The 16,078-nt window shown below is 41.9% G+C and overlaps 1 pseudogene; it reads right to left on the bottom strand.

Annotated features, from left to right (window-relative positions):
* Positions 1-473: 473 nt before the first annotated feature.
* On the bottom strand, positions 474-572 carry LOC130037203 (uncharacterized; annotated as a pseudogene).
* Between the last annotated feature and the right edge of the window lie 15,506 nt (positions 573-16,078).

The following is a 16,078-nucleotide window of genomic DNA, read 5'->3' as shown; positions in this document are numbered from 1 at the left end:
CAATGTTTTTCTTTAAGTCTATTAGAAGTTATTTTTAAGTATTTTGCTGGTCTGTCATTAGGATCACCTACAGTGAGGAGGGTGAGTTCTTTCTGATGTACAGATCCCATGATCATGAAGAAATGACCTTCACTGTCTCTTATAACCTATAGCCTGAAGTCCATATGGTCTGATACTAGTATATCCACTCCAGCTTTGTGGACGTGTTCGTTTCTTTCTTGAAGAATTGTTTTCCAGCCTTTGACTTTGAGCCCATGGTTGCTTTGATTGTTCATAAGTGTTTCTTCAGGGAGCAGAATGTTGGGTTCAGTTTTATAATTCATCTTCCCATTCTGTGCCTCTGAATTGGCACATTTAGTCCATTGACATTGAGGAGATTGTTGTGATGGGGATTTGTGCTATCTTTATGTAGAATTTTTGTACTTGTGTGCATTGTCTTAGCTTAAAGTCGCCCTGTTAATTATTCTTGCAACAAAAACATGGATCACTTTACAAGTTTGCATGTCATATCTGTGCAAGGACCATGCTAATCTCTGTATCGTTTCAATTTTAGTATATATGTTACCAAACATAGTATGAGTTAATTTTTCCATATTTTTCTCTTCTTATTACTTTGAGTGTTGTCCTTACTCAATCCTATGGCAGACAGTGATTCCAAATCAAGGAATATATTTCAAAGCAGCTTGAATAGATAGATTTAGAACTTTAATGTCCTAGAAAAAAAAGTATGGTTTTTACCATATTATCTTTTACCATACCCAAGGCATCAGTTTTACAAAATAATTCTTTTGGAAGATGGTATATGAGTCTTGTTTAATGCCCTTCCCTGAAACCTTCATTAAGACCATTAAACTAGAGCCTTTTGCTGTTCTCACCTCAGTCCCGTGTACATCTCCAGGAAAAGGTGGATGGTGTTGTCTGCAATTCGACCACCTTGAATGTAAGTAGGATTTTTCTCCTGAAGGAAGAGGTGAGGAGAATATTGATGATTTCATTCCACCTTATTACAAGTACAACTTGAATGGAAGGTGAGACTCATGAGGCTCCTGTAAAGGACAGATTAAGGGGTCTCAGTGAAGTTTAATGGCCAACACACATTAACAACACAGATGACTCAAAGTAGCCTGTGTGCATCTTTGTGTATAGTGAGTTTCATATCTACTGAGAGTGATTCTCAGTCATGACACACAGGCAAAACAGCCCTGTATTTAAAAATCTAGTTCTCTAAGCAGAGTGGGGTCTCTGAGGTGATTGAAAAGTGTATAGTAATTTATTACTAAGCACATAAGTACTTTTTGATCTAAAATTAATTCCAAATATGTCTAAAACGACAGTCTCCTGACCCCGCACCTGGCTTTCCTCACCTGGGCCCCTTGGAGGGGGAGGGGTGAATTTCCCTCACTGCCCTGAGTAGAGCCCCGACAGCTGAAGACCTCTGCAACCAGCCATAGGTATGCTTAAGACCACTCTGCCCAAGCTTGAAGGAGACTCATGCATGAAGGAAGTAGAAGCAGAACCTGTGTAAACACACAAAAAATAAAAGGCTGGCGGTCAGGCCATTTCCCCACTCCATGGAGGTCGATGGCGATGGTCAGTAGATGGAAGGAAACGGGAGTCAGGCTGGTTGGTCGTGGAGCAGCAGGTTATTACATGGAAGAGATGTATGTCATAGAGTCCTCAGGAATCCTCAAGCACGTGCGGGCACTGAGATCCAGGATGATCCCCTTATATAGATCATAGAACCTCTAAAAGGGGCATTACAGTGATGTCATGAAAAGGAGTTACAGAAAGAACATTGAGGCAGCAAACCCTATATTGTTTCTTTACATCCACATTGTTTCCTTACATCAGCAGGCCAGTAGTAATACTGGCCTCAGGAAAGAAGATACAAAGCCAAACTGAAACCTTCCACAAGCACTTTCACAAGCTGCAACCACCTTGATTTGCATCCCAAAGACCAGCCTGGCTAGAGCTGGGAATCTACATCCCAAAGATCAGTCCTGGCTAGCACCTGATATCTGCAGATCTAAGACCAGCTAGGTTTCTGAAAGAAAAGGAAAACTGTCTCAGTATACTGAAATCATTTACTGAAGGCAGTTTGAAGGGGAGAAAGCAGTTTCATCCAAGCTAGTCAGGACACACAGGAAAACAGCTTATAGGAGGTCTTTCTCCTCTCCTTGTCCAACCAACATATAAGCATATATAATATTAATCATTTTGTATGGACACAGTAAGAAATACTTTGAGCTTGTAGAATTGCTCTCCTAGGGCTATCTCGATCTCAGACTGCAGTGCTCAGGCAAGATATCTTTCCTATTCCTAGAAGCAGGGCCCTAGTGTTGTCGTTACTTTTGGATCATGACATCATTTGCCTATGATCAACCTCTTAACTTATAGTTAAGAATCGTGGCACCTTGGCCTGGCCCATCGCAATGCCAGGTTAGCACATAACTTACCAGCTTGCCCTGGTTCCATCCAGGCCCACGTTGGGACTCTGCCCTTGGGGTGCTAGGAAGTGAGGGCAACTGAGGCTTAAGTTGAGAGGGCAGAAGCCCAGGAGTGAATAATATTCAAAGCCAATCAATTCCTAACTTACAAAGCATATTAATTAATTGTCTTCCTGTATCTATACAAAAGGACATTGCATTAAGGTAAACTGCTCAAAAGACATAAGGAGAGGAGGAAGGCAATAACTTACAGTACAGCTTCAGTGTCTAAGAAGGATGAGACCTTACAAATTGGTTGGGGCAGAGAGCATAGAAGTGATTACAGACAGACAAAGTAATGGAAGTTGTAAGGGACAGGCCCAAAATGGACCACCACCAGAATTAATTTAGCTTAGCTTAATAGGAACCTGCATTGCAAAATAACTTGTTTTTCAAGGAACAGGTCTAGATAAGCTTTTTCAGATCTGCTTTATAGGGCAAACGGGCCCAGAGAGCGGGTTTTGAAAAGGCCTTAAAAAAAAATTCTGGGGAATATTCCATCTGTTCTTTGGGGGGACAGTGTCCCCTTCTGGACCGCGGCAGGGAAGTAGCTAACCCTGACTGTGAGGACTTGGGGGACATAGGGTTTCCTTGGGTCCTCGTCTGTTCTGGAGGCCTCATCTGTTCAGGACCGCGGCAGGGAAGTGGCCAACCCTGACTGGGAGGACTTGGGGGGACATAGGGTTTCCTCTAGCCCTCATCTGTTCTGGAGGTCTCATCTGTTCTGGAAAATCCGGCGCCGGGAGAAGACCTGGAAGAACTAAACCCTCTGGAGGTGAAAATCACGTGCACGCCCTTTGGGCATATTCGGGAGTCCCAGGGTGACTGGTGAGTGTGGTGCGCACCGGTGTGAGAGAGTGGACCGGTCCGAGCGAGTGCAGGAGTGTGATCTGTGCGTGTGTCCTTAGTGTGTGTATTTGTCTTATTATCCTTCTCTTAGTTCTGTTTATTGAGATTGTTTAATATGGGTCAGAATCAATCGACCCCCAAAGCTTTAATTCTTGATCACTTCTCTGAGATCCACAGGAAAGCTCAGAATCTGGGCTTGATGATCAAGAAAGGTAAGTTTGCCAATTATTGTTCATCAGAATGGCCTTCCTTTGGTGTGGATTGGCCCCCAGGAGGTTCCTTCTCTCCAAACCTTGTGGCTCGGATAAAGGAGGCAATCTGTGGAAGATCTGCTGTGAAGGTATGCTCCCTTGGAAATCTCTAGGGGGACTGGGGGAGGAATGTGATAACCTCTGTGTGAATGTGTGTGTGTCTGAGCACCCTGATAGGTCCTCCTGTCGGGCGTGATTTTGTAGCTCCACGACCTGGCACTCTTAAAGTCCCTCTAAAGTCACGGAGCTCGAGTGGGCTGCCTGAGATTCCATGCAGAACATAAGGTCAATGGTGGCACTGGCATAGTTGCCAGTCGCAAGTCACAATGCTGAACCACTAAGGCTAAGTTCTGCTCCGGCCAGGCAAGCATCTGAATGGTCTCTGCAAAGAGGCACCCCTCCTTTGTCTGTCTCGTGTCACCGTCCACTATGGGAGGAATGGGAGGAGAGCCCACTAGTGAGAAGATCCTGGGAAACTAAGGCAGATCAATTTCTAGGTAGAAATCCCTTTCCCCAAGCATTCTAACCAGCAGAATCAGCTAGAGGTCAATTCAAATGCTAATGGAGGCAGTCAGCAGGTTTAGCCCTAGGCAAAGTGAAGCAGAGAAAAGAAAAAAAAGAGGTAAAAAGACAGGCAAGAAGTTTGTGGAAGAAAGCTTCAGCAGGGAACATTGGAATATGTGGCAAGCTAAGAAAGGCAGAACTTTTTCTCTTCTCCCCTTAATAGGCTTCTTGGAAACCCATGGCACTCTAGGTATGGGTCCACATGTGCAAGCTATGGTTGTGTGGACGCTCGGGAGGCAGGACCCAGGGATTCCTAGGGTGACTCAGAAATCTCTAAAGGAGACATCCTTTAAAGAGAGATTTTTCTGATGGGCTGGCATGCAGTTGTGGTCGTGTCCGTGCTCTCTCTAGAACCACAACACTAGAAACTATTAGGAGGAGAGCTTGCTAAGGAATTATCCTACCCTAGATTTTTCTTTTCCCTCCCTTTCATAGGTTATTGCTGACACTTAGGAGATATGGGAAATTCTACATCAGTACCTAAATATTCTCCTTTGGGTTGCTCGTTAAAACACCGGAAGAGCTTCCAAGTAGATGGTTTAGATAAGGAGTATCTTGTTGACCTCTGTAACACCACGTGGCCTGAGTGTAAGTTAGAATATTGGGAAGGATATACAGTGAATGGCAGTTTGCATTACCAGATCATTCTGCAGTCAGATCTTTGTAGGTAACAAAAGAAATAGGATTATCAAAGCAGAGGAGGCAGGAAAATGCAAGATCATGATACTAGCTCCCTGCCTCAGAACTAGCCTTGGCCAAAATATGGTAACATCTTTGTCATAGTTTATTTTGCCGGCTTATATCAACAAAAGCGCTTTCTTGACCCATTTTTAACAAGCGGGAGACTGGCTAGTCAGGCTGGGAAATGGGGAGCAGAGTTCCCAATCAGCAATAAGGTTTCTTCGCCCTGGGGACAGTCCCTTCCTTTCTCAGTCCATCAGTTTCTCCCTGCCATTTTTTGAAGGGTCAGATTGATCGATCAACTACAGATGTGTGCACATGTATGTGTGGTGTTTTAGTCAGTTCATTGTCTTGTCTGTCTGTCAGTCTGTCTGTGTCTGTCTATCTGTCTCTCTATGTGGAACACTCGAGTGTTGGGACCAGGCTGAAATCAGCAGTAGAAATTCTTGAGAAGTTAGTGATATGCAACCCAGTGACTTAAAAAATGCAGTTGTTTTTGGAACCTGTCAGACAAGGGTTAAAAGAAGAATCCTTATCAGAAGGTTAAGCCAACAGAGAGAGTAGAATTCTCAATCTAAATTTCTTGGTAGGAGAACATTAATGATTATGTGATTAACAGTTGAAATCCTTTTGAACTTAAGAATCTTGTACTATCTAGAAGAGCTATGGAACTAGAGCCTGAAACTTAAGTGAAATAAGAGTTCAGAGAAAGCAAGACCTTATCTTATAAGCCTCAGCTAACTTTAATAAAAAATTAGGCCGCTTTTACAAACTACAGAGGTACAGAAGCCATTAAAATTAAGTTTCCTTGTTTTCCTAAACCGTGGCAATTTATAGGATAACAACTGGACTTGTCCATTCCTCCTTGACAGAAGGAGCTAAGGTTTATCATGTTACACCCATCACAGTGCTCCTGAGTCACTTCCATTCCTTTGTTTTTCTGTAACCACTTCTCTATGCTCTCCTCCCCAACCAGATAATCAGATTTCACCCTAGTCAGAATCTGTTATTTTGTAAGATCAGATCCTTCCAGGACACTGAACTTGTATTGTAAATTGTGAGTCGATCTGTTAAGTAAGAATCTGTCCTAGAAGAATGTCCTGACTAGTTTGGGTGAGGTTAAACATTTTTCCCTTTCAAACTGCCTTCAGTAAATAATTTCAGTATACTGCAAGAGGCAGCTTCCCTTATCTCACAGAGCAGATCTCAGGTTCTAGCCAGGCCTGATCTTTGGGATGTAGATTCCCAGCTCTAGCCAGGCTAGTCTTTGTTACTGGCCTGCAGATGTAAAGAAGCAATGTATGTTTTGCTGCCTCAATGTTCTTTCTCCTTTTTGCCCCTTTAGAAGTACCATGAGATTTTGGGGCTCTCTACTAGGTCTGAGAGAACAGGGGAAAACATGCTTAAGAGAACCTGAGTTCCTTTTATGGGATATAATGAGACTGTAAGAATGGGCAGCTAGGAGAGGCAGGAGAGATACGGGAGTGAATGGAGAGAGGATTGGAATAAACTGCAACTATGATCAAGCAGCCTGGCCATAAGATTTCCTTCCTTTTCTTGCCCATCTCCATCTACCTCCCTGGAGTAGGGGAAACTACCGAACGCGGGCGGTGGGAAAGATAGATTGTTGCCATCCTTTTTGTGCTCACACAGCAATTCAAATATTTTCTTATGCTGATATCAAAGTTTGGTAAAAAAAAAAAAAATCCAAAGGGCTTTTTCTGTGTCTGAAAGCATGTTTGTATTTTTGTGGAATTGTTAAAAATGTCTGGTATAGAGAGCTCATGATTTTAAATAATTAAGGTACAAGAACTATTGAAATTAAGCCAAACAAAGTTTTATCATGTTTTATAAAAATTGATTGTTTATAGGTCTTATGCTGTTATGTTAATGTACATATTTGTATCTGCATTGGGTTAGAATATTTGACCTAGAAGGAGTTAAAATAACTATGACACATGAAAACAGGGTCAAAAAGTAATGGTTTAGTTTAAACTTGAGTTTCTAGAGTTATAAAATTGATTGCAAAGTTTGTCCTACCAGTGCTCTCTATGATCTCTGAGACTCTTGGTAACTAAAATTTCTAGAACTACTAAGAGTTATAAAATGGGTTCACTTCAGATGTCAGCCTTCTGTAATAGTTTCTGAGAATGGAGAATTGCATGGAAAATGTGGGAAATTTTACTAACTATGTTGTTAATCAGCCTGTCTATTGCTTAAAAGTGCATGCTATTATTTTGATAATTTTATTTCATGCCAAGCTTTGTCTCCAGATATCAACCTAGTCCTGACCTGAGAAATTTGTACCTAAGTGTGAAATGCTTTCTGTTTCATGATAATCTATGAGTGTTTTAATCTTTTTGTATTTGTGTTTTCCTGTAAATCAGAATTTTAAGATGTCTCCTGGTTAATTTCTAATGTAAAGTGATCTTTTGCCCAGTGGACATACCTTGTAAGAGCTTTAATTGTGAGCATTTTAAAGGCTTTTTGAATATCTATAGAACTGATCTAATGCTTCTGAAATAGCAATGCAGAGTACAGCTTTGTCATGTTAAGTGAGATGGTTGGTAACTTGTGTCTAAATTTGGGAGATCACATTGTACATTGTACTACTATAGATGTATGTCATAAGTCAGAAAGATAACGGATGGAGATATTGTCAGTGGGAAAAAAGAAAGGGATCCTGTTAAAGTGAAAATGGTTTTGAAATGAGATGAAGGAAAGTTACAGGACAGAATGAATGTTAAGGAATGTGCAGAGGGTTTGAGGTTGTGTTTTAAGAAAAGGAACTGATCAAATTGTATTGTTATAAGAAACTTTAAATTACACCTGCAGAATTGTTCTGGTGCCTGTTTGGTAAACTCTTATTGAAAAGATATTGGACAGATTGTCCAGACTCCTGGTACAGTGCTCTTAGAAAATGGGAAGTCAAGGTTTAAATGGTTAGTCAAGGTTTAAAAATGCTGCTAAATTGTACCCTTTATCGCTACAGATTTAAGCTTATTTTGACTAGGACCCACAGCAAATGGGTGTATTACACCTCACTGTGAGTAAGGTGAAAAGCTTGCTTTTCTCTTCTTTTGTACCTTCAGATGTTTTTGATGCTTTATGGCACTACGTTGGTTTGCATAAATACAGATAAGTCTTTCCTCTCTGTAATAGGGTCTATCCCTCATGCAGACAGGAAAAACCAGCCATGGGACCCCAAAGCCCTCTTTCAGGGAAACAGTCAGGGGATCTGTCTAAATGACAGGAGTAGGGATTTAACGGGTACTGTTTCAAGTACCCTACAAACCTCAGGGAGACCCTAGAGGCAGGCCGGCTCGAGGAAAGAAGTGGAAATCATCACTGCTATGGAGAATGAGGAATCTAGGACTCTGCAATGACTAACTCAGTCTGGGCCTACTCTCAGCGGCAAGGAAAAACCTGGAAATCAGGATTTCTCCCAGCCCTGAAGAGGGGATGGGATGGATTCCTTTCTGCCAGGACATCTCTGTGGAAAACGAGGACCAAAGCCACATCTAGCTCAACCTGAAGGTTCGAGGCCATACATCCAGTTCATCGCAGGACATCTTCTGGCCAGGCCTGGGTAGCTCTGATGTGCCAGATAAGATTAATGCCACTTTTGGTGTGTCTCCTGTCTTTAGCCGATCCCCAGGACTTCTCAGTAAATAATGGGGTATCCCAAATGGAGAGTTCTCTAATCTTACTGTGTTTATGCAAAGGAACAAGCCAGATTTGTTAAGCTATCTTGCAAAGTTTTAAAATGAAGGTGGAGAGAAAACCATGTTTCAGTAACACGCTTTTTGTAAGAATCAGATTCTAATTCTACAGAGGTGATTGAATAAATGTATCCTAATCTTGATCAAAAAGTTACCCCCTTTGGGGAAATTTAGATAAAACTTGGTTTACTCTCTGTAGGAAAACAGCCTATTCTATAAAGGAATTCAATGTTATACATGCTGTCACTTGTCTGATCAGAGCATTGGAAGCCAGAGCCTTACTAGGGCGAAGCTCATCTCAAAGTGCAGAATTGCTTTCCCCCAGTTTGTGAATTGGCCAAAGTGTCAAGAAAGGGCATCTAAAATGGTTAAATTAGAATGGATTAATATCTAGTTCTAAAATACTGTGAATTTTCTTTCTATACTTTCTGTATTGCATCTCATTTTCTGTGAACAGTCATGTGGAGAGAACAAGGATGTTAACAGCTCTTTATTTTTGTTGCATCATGGGATTAACACCAGAGAATGTTTCCTCTAAGCCAAAATGCTCTGCAGAAGAGGAACGATGGACATTGGAGGTTTCCAAAAGGAAGATGATGGATGATTTACCAACAAGGAAAGTTTCTAACTCCTGGACCAATGCAGTGGAATATTATTAAAGGGACTCAGTAGCAAGTAAGGTAGAAGTAACTCAGAACTGTGCTTTTTGTGCCATTAATGAACCTAGTGGAAATCTTGATTCTCCTCTCCTAACACCTGTTCAGCATCAAGGAACTTAGAGGAGGATTGCAGCTTGACTTTATGCAAATGATCAAATGCTCATATGTTCAAGGTATAAATATCTGTTGGTTCTTATTGATAGCTTCAGTGTATGGGCAGAAGCTTTTCCAGTCTGCACTGAGAAAGCCAGAGAATGGCTTGGTGTTTCTGTGTCCAGTAGAAAAATCTGGACACAGGAAGTCATTTTTCTATCAGCCAAACCTGTGGGTAGAGAACTCTGTCCTTACTGGGTCAGAAAGGAACTTCTACTCCTCCAGGGTCTAACCATTTCAAAGTGATATCCCTCAGTCTAATCAAACTGATCTTTTCTTTCAGATAACTTCAGGAACCCAACCAATTCATTGCTGAGGGCCACTAAAAAGCTGAGGTAGCATGAGATTTCACCCCTTGTGTAGGCAGGGCCAGCACCCCATTGTCAGCATGAAGCAGCTCCAGAAGATGGACCTTCTGCCATTCTCCCTTAAAGATTCAAGGTGGTGGAATCTCTAGGGGGGGCAATAGGATGTAGGCAGGTAGACAGGGAAGGCCCCCTCCCAAGGCAATGAAGAATGGGGATTTATGTGTGGTGTTGGGAGCAAAATGCTGCTTCTCTATACTGATTACACAGGGGTGGTCTGAGACTCCACGGCCAAGCTCGGGGAGGGCCTTGAGCAGCGCCGAAGAGAAAGGGAGGCCCAGGAAAGCTGGCACAAGTCCTGGTTTAACCAGTCTCCTTGGCTAGCTACCCTCCTGTCAGTGTCAGCGTCCACCTTGGAGAAGATGACCATCAGCTCCCGCTGCTCCAGCATGGCTCAGTGTCCCCCTCAAATGCTTCCGTGTCCATCCCCAGGAACACCTTCTGATGGTAGTCCTGGTTGAAGTGCCCGTCCAGCTCGAGCTTCACCCCGGAGAGGTGGTTGGGGGGCAGGGTCTCATGCTCATCTCTGCTGGCTCGGTCCTGAGCAGAAGAGTGGTTGGCAGGCTGTGCAAAGGTGCACATCAACAGCCCGAGCTCCAGGAGCCAGAGGCAGCAAGCAAGCGGGCTGCCGAGTGGGGCCAGTCTGCAGGTCATGGTCGGCTGGGCCTGGCAGGAGCTGTGCACCCACAGTCCCCCAGCAGAGTGGCCCAAAGCTGCTGTCCAACAACGCCGTCAACACTTCCGAAGAGATGGCTTTGTGGTGACCCAGACGCCCAGCTGGCCCACTCAGGCCGCCGCCATCCTGCTTCCACGCAGACTGGTTGTCATCCCCGTACTCGTGGTGACTGTTGATCCCTGGGTTCTCAACTGCTTTGTGAACTTTGTTAGGCACCAAAATAACACTGTCCAGCTACTGGTACTAAAACAACAGTATCAGATTTTACAGCTTGCTGAGGAAGATTCCTCAGTATGAAGTGGAGAAAGGGAGGAATGTAAGGGTCAGGCCCAAAATGGACCACCACCAGAATTAATTTAGCTTAGCTTAATAGGAACCTGCATTGCAAAATAACTTGTTTTTCAAGGAACAGGTCTAGATAAGCTTTTTCAGATCTGCTTTATAGGAGCCTGCACTGCAAAATAACTGGTTTTTCTGCCCCTGACCAAGGAATTCAGATACAGGTACTCGAAGGGTGGGGGTCAGACCAGATAACCGGATGTCTCTCATAAGACCCATGTTGCAAGACCCAGGACTGCCTTAAAAACCTGTCAGTTCCTAAGCACCGACGCAAAATGCTGATCTTTAAACTATAGGCTAAGAAGTGATGTACCATTAATTGGATCGGTTAGGAAAGCATATGTTGTTACAAATCTATTGGCTATGAAATGCGCGGGCTTTGCTGTAACGGCCAGTGAAGGCCTATATAAGATCGACTTTGAAGAGGTTCGGGGTCTTGCCTCACCTAACTGACCTGCGTGTCTGTGTAGGCGGCTTGACCCTGGCTAGCCAGTCTTACAATAAACCTTGCTTGCTGTTTGCAGTCTCTGGAGTCTCTTTGTCGTTAAAGGGAGATCACGATCTGCGCCCTAACAGAAGTGACTCGGGAGCACTGTGATGGGTGGAATTGGATAAACCTAAGCCCCGTGTACTTCAACAGAACCCAGGTGTGCGGGACAGGGGGATGTGATCTCCAAGGCTGCTCAGATCAAGACTGGGCCCCCTCCATCCAGATCCCCCATCTTCTAGTAGCTAAGTGTTACAACCAGAACAGCCCCTGGAGCCATGTAATCCCATCAATGGCCAAGATCCAGAGACTGGATATTCTTGGTAAGATAACAACTCTTATTGTCCAGTTCTCACTCTCAGAGAACCTGGTAGGCTTCTGCTAGTATCTTGCCTACATGGCAGAGTCTGTCCTTCTGGTCACTGTTTCTTTTGAAGTACAGAAGCTACTTAATTTAAGATAGTCCCCTTTGTTTATCTCTGTTTCCAGTTGCTTTGCAAGTGGAGTGTTATCTTTGAAGATACCTTTAACTTCAATGTCCTGGAGGGATTTGCCTACCTTGTCTTCAATGTACCTGAGGGATTCTGGTCTGATTTTGAGGTCTTTGACCCATTTTTATCTGACTTTTGTGCATGGTGTTAGGTAGAGGTCTGAGCCATTTTTTTTTTTTTTTGCATGTAGCTGTCCAGTTTTTTTTTTTTTTGCACCGTTTGTTAAAGAGGACTCTCTTGCTCCACTTCACATTTCTTGCTCCCTTATCAAAGATTAGATGATTATATATTTGTGGTTGTGTGTCAGTATATTCAATCCATTTCCAATGGTCTGCGGCTCTGCCTTTGTTCCAGTACCATGCTGTTCTCATTATTATCACTTCATAGTAGAGTTTGAGGTTGGGGAAGGTGAGGCATCCATCGTTTTTTCCCCAAGAATTGCTTTAGCTATTAGTGGGTGTTTGTTGTTCCATTCGAATTTCAGGAGTGCTTGATCAAGTTCTTTGAAGAATGTCATGGGTATCTTTATAGGGATCACATTGAATTTGTACAATGCTTTGGGGAGTATTGCCATTTTGACAATGTTAATTCTCCCATTCCATAAGCAGGAGATATGTTTCCATTTCCTCGTGTCCTTTGTTATTTCCTGTTGTGTAGGTCCTTTACCTCCTTAGTTAAGCAGATTCCAAGGTTCTTGATTTTTCTGAGGCACGATTGTGAATGGAATTGCTTTTTCATTTCACTTTCTTCTCTCTCATAAGTTGCATATAAAAAAGCCATACACTTTTGGGTATTGGTTTTATAACCTGCAATTTTACTATGAAAGTCTATTGTTTCTAGAAGGTTTTTTGGTAGAGGTTCTAGTACTCTTTAAATAGAGTATGATATCTGCTGTGAATAGTGAGAGCTTATTGCTACCTTTCATACATAAAAACCCTTAATATCTTTTTCTTACCTTATTTCTATTGCAAGTACTTCCAGTACCACCTTGAACAGAAGTGCCAAAATGAACTATTACGTAGCACTTTCTGTCTGTAAATTTCTATGCTAAGAACAGTGGAGTATACAGTGACATCTTAGTAATTTACAAGTAAATTATGAAGACAGATACTATAAAAATTTCTTTGTATAAATTTCCAAAATGTGTAGCTTTTATTAAATATATTAAGAATAAATCGTATATCTTGATTATACCCTGAAGATTATTTCCTTGTTAGAAGTTACCCTTCTAAAATGCAATAAAGTGACACATTTTAAAAATATTCATTATTTGCTCATTAATTCAATGAATCTTTGTTAGTCTGGTGGTGCAATGCCTCCAGGAAGTTAACTTGTACCCTCAGGTGAGTGCATCAACAGTCTGATGGTGTCTTCATGCTTCCTGATAAACTCAAATTGCCACTGTGCCTCTGGCTGGATCCCAACACCTCAGGACTGTTTCCCGAGAAATTAAACTCCCTAAAGATATGTGGGAGCCATGTTCACAAACCACACCTGGCTCAGCTATACAAGCTAATGGATTGGTCTTGTTTCAGAGACCCATAAACAAGTCTTGAAAGAGATCAAAAGCCACAGTTAACCTTGGACCTGCAAAAGGATGAACACACTAGGGTAAATCGAGGGAGGAAGGTTAGTTGGGTGCCCACCCAACCAGAACCCAGTGTAGCCACTTGCTCCCACAATCGAAAATCGCCACCATGCCCTCGTCTGGTTTCCAACTTCTCAGGATGGCCCTCACTGAAATATAACAGCTGAAAATTCAGATAGGCGGGTTTTGAGACTGAAATCTCCAGGCTTTCTCTGGGTCACAATGGGCATCCCATCCCCACTGCCCTGTACTTATGGAAGCCTCAGCAGTCATTTCCATACCTCAAAGCTACTCCAGCCTTAGCTTCCTGTAAAAAATACTAAATTCCTTGAACAAACATGATGACCTCTTAGTACATGTACGAGACCCATGATGCACAAAATAAAAAGGAGACAGAGGGAAAGAATCAAAGATCCTGCCATAGAGACAGGCTGGTGGTGGGGGTAGGGTGTTGGGGGATGGCTTTAGGGAACCAGGAACATTGGTGGTGGGAAATGTACACTAGTGGAAGGATGGATGTTGGATCGTTGTATGACTGGAAGCAAATTATGAATAGATTTGTAATGGTCTATCTCACAGATATTCAAAAAAACATTAAAAATATATATCCTTAATTTGTAACTCAGACTACTGATAGAACTTTAAAACCCAGCATAACTATTTTTGTGTTCTCTGTAGGAAAATAATGTTACTCACCTGTGTGCCAATAGCTTGAAGAATGCTAAACCCAAAGATACATCAATGACTGTCTTTGGCATGAATATTGTAATTGCAGCTATGCTATGTTTTAGAATCAGTTCATGGACAAGAAATCAAGAGGAGTGAGTGGCAAAGAGCATCAGTGTTGAATAGATACATAATGTTTGAGGAGCTTGCAAGGGAGACGGAAAGATTTGGCATGAGAAGAGGGAAGAAACAGAAGAGTGAAGTACTAATAAGTATCATGAGAAAAATGCAAGGGTGGACATTTCCTGGCAAGTGTCACACTCTGTTGAGCTTTTGGTCAGGATAAGTATTAGAAAGTATCTTTCCCATTTAGTGGTAAAAAGGTAATTTTGATGGGTGCATTTAAAAATTACTTTAAAAATTAGAATCACCAAGAGATACACAGTTACAAAGTTGCTCATTATTGAGTTTCAGTCATATAATGTTCTAGCACCCTTCCTGTATAATGGGGGCATTTTTGAAGGAATATCCCTGGTGGGAAGACTAGGGCATCTGAATCTTAACACATTTCACCAAATATATGATCTCTTCTCACATGATATACCCTTTCTCCCCTGCTTCTTTGATTTATGTTTTCATACAATATTTCCTTGTGAACCTCACCTCAAGTGAGGGTCCCTATTTAAGACAAGTACATGTTTCTGGGGCATTACATATTTTTCGGTTGCTGGGAAAGTCTCTATAGCAATGCTCAGGAGGTGTGGGGTCCCCACAGACAATTCTCAGAAAACGTGGTCATAGTGCTTGGGGTCCTCCTATGCTATACAGCCTTTGATACTCTGGCAATCAGGTGGTGCTGGGAGTCAAATTGAGTGCATGTGAGGCAAGTTCCATAAGCACTACACTATCTCCTGCGGCCCTGGGTATTAGATTGATGTCAGCATTCGAGGTCCTCCCTTTTGTCAGAAAGCAGAAACTTGTGCAGGAGAAAGTGGAAGAGACCTTAGGGTTTAGCTAGGTTGACTGAGTACATGGTGGTACCATTAAGATTGGAACATAAAGTAAAAATAATACAAGAGAAATATCTAACAATAGCAAAGAGGGCTATAGTACTCAAAAAAAATTAGAAACAGGCACATTGGCAATTAGTTTTAAAAAGCATCAAGGTGAGTATATAATATTGTGAGTGAACAAATCTACTCTATGGACTTATCTCATTCTTAAAATGGAAAAGGACAATGTGTTACAGTTACAAATTTACAAATAAGATATATACCATCTATTTCTGCTGTGTTCCTGTGCTTTACGAAGTTTTATTCTAATTTTATATTTAATTTAATGATTAAAACAGTATTTGCCAACTTTAAACTTTTAATGGAATTTTTTTAAAAAATGTTTTTAAAATATTTTTTTAAATGTTTTATTAAAATATTATTTAAAGGTAATTTCAAAGATGTCACGCCACTGGCCGAGCAAGTGAAAACAGAGATAGATAAATGGGACTATCTTAAACTAAGAAGCTTCTGCACCTCCAAAGAAACAGTGACCAAAATATAAAGACAGTCTACAGAATGGGAAAGGATATTCACCGAATACACATCTGACAAGGGGTTGATATCAAGGATATACAAAATACTGGTTGAACTCCACAAGTAGAAAACATCCAACCCCATCCAAAAATGGGGCAATGAAATGAACAGAAACACTCTCAAAGAAATCCGAATGGCAAAAAAGCACAAGAGAAAATGTTCTACATCATTAATCATCAGGGAGATGCAGATCAAAACCACAATGAGATACCATCTCACACCTCAGAGACTGGACCACATTCAAAAGAAAAAAAGCAACCAATGCTGGCGCGGATGTGGCGAGATAGGGACACTCCTTCACAGTTGGTTGGAATGCCGACTAGATCAGCCCTTTTGGAAAACAGTATGGACGTTTCTCAAAAAATTAGAAATTGAGCTCCAATTTGACCCAGCGACACCACTCCTGGGAATATATCCCAGAGAGGTATAAATGTGTAGTCGAAGTGACATCTGCACTTATTTGTTCATTGCAGCACTCTTTACAATAGCCAGAAACTGGAAGAAACCTGAGT

The sequence above is a fragment of the Sorex fumeus genome, unplaced genomic scaffold, assembly GCF_029834395.1.
Source record: "Sorex fumeus unplaced genomic scaffold, SorFum_2.1 ptg000070l, whole genome shotgun sequence".
In the NCBI taxonomy this organism is placed as follows: domain Eukaryota; kingdom Metazoa; phylum Chordata; class Mammalia; order Eulipotyphla; family Soricidae; genus Sorex; species Sorex fumeus.
Note: the sequence above shows the minus strand (reverse complement) of the source record. Positions and strands in the feature narration are given on the sequence as shown.